The sequence below is a fragment of the Orycteropus afer genome, unplaced genomic scaffold, assembly GCF_000298275.1.
Source record: "Orycteropus afer afer isolate SDZICR_OR568_19922 unplaced genomic scaffold, OryAfe1.0 scaffold00047, whole genome shotgun sequence".
Taxonomy (NCBI): Eukaryota; Metazoa; Chordata; class Mammalia; order Tubulidentata; family Orycteropodidae; genus Orycteropus; species Orycteropus afer.
The window spans coordinates 4,795,143-4,796,426 of NW_006921634.1; positions in this window are offsets into that span (position 1 = coordinate 4,795,143).

The following is a 1,284-nucleotide window of genomic DNA, read 5'->3' on the forward strand; positions in this document are numbered from 1 at the left end:
TTTTTTTTCCAAATGAATTTGAGTTTTGTTACACATTGTTCTACCTCTCTATCTAGGAATAAATATACTCTTGGAAGTGACTTTTTAAATTTTTTTAAAAATATTACTCCAAGTAATACATGACTACTGTACTGGATTGAATAATGTACCCCCAAAATTCATGTCTACCTGGAACCTCAGAATGTAGCCTTACTTGATAATAGGGTCTTTGCAGATATAATGAGTTAAAATGAGGTCATCCTGGATTCAGATGGCCCCTAAATTCAACATGATTGGTGCCCTTACAAGAAGAGGTGAGAGAGAAAATTCAAATGAAGATGGAGGCAGAGATCCAACAACCACCAGAAAGTAGGAAAAGGCAAGGGAAGATTCTTTCCTAGAGCCTTCAGAAGGAGCATGGCCCTGCTGACACGTTGCTTTCATACTTCTAGCCTCCAGAACCATGAGAGAATACATTTCTGTTTTAAGACACTCAGTTAGTGGTCATTGTTACGGCAGCCCTAGGAAACTAATGCAACTACTTTCTTATGAAAAGACAGAAACAATGAGAGGTCCTGTCCACCTTGCAATCATCTTTCCCACACTACCTACAAAATAAACGGGATCATTTCTTTAAAAATACAGGTGGTTTTTCTTAAAAATAATTTTGTATTCAGTTTCTTCTATCAAGTGCCTTTTATGTGCTCTTCCTTGGTGATTTCCTTTACACATATTTTCTTATCTACCTCCTTGAACCATGGCATTCCACAAGATTCAACCACTCTGCCATATCACTTCCTTGAACTTCGTGAGATTCTGCAATTTTCACAAGATGCACTCTTTTATTTGGCAGTCAGTTGCATTGAATTGGTGCTAAGTTTACAGAGTCCACATTTAGCAAGAGACAGACTTGAGACTTTAGTGCTAAGCAAAGAGAGATGTGGGAGTGAAAATTATTATTATTTTTTTAATTCTCTGTCTCTTGGTGAATATTTTCTTTGTGTGATTACCTTTACTTCCCTAAACAACCTCATAACTATGAGGGATTTAGATAATGAAAAGTCCCTGTATATGTGCAAACACACATACTCAGATGGAGAACACCACATAAATAGGACCTATTTTATATATTATCCTAAAACTTGCTTTGTTCACTTAACAATATGTCTTGGACATATGGTCAGTGCCATATCCTTTTTTTTTTTTTATTATTAGGATTTGGGTGAAGATTTACAGAGTAAATTCACTTTTCATACAGCAGTTCACATATACTTTGTCTCATGTCATTGACCAAAATTTACAATG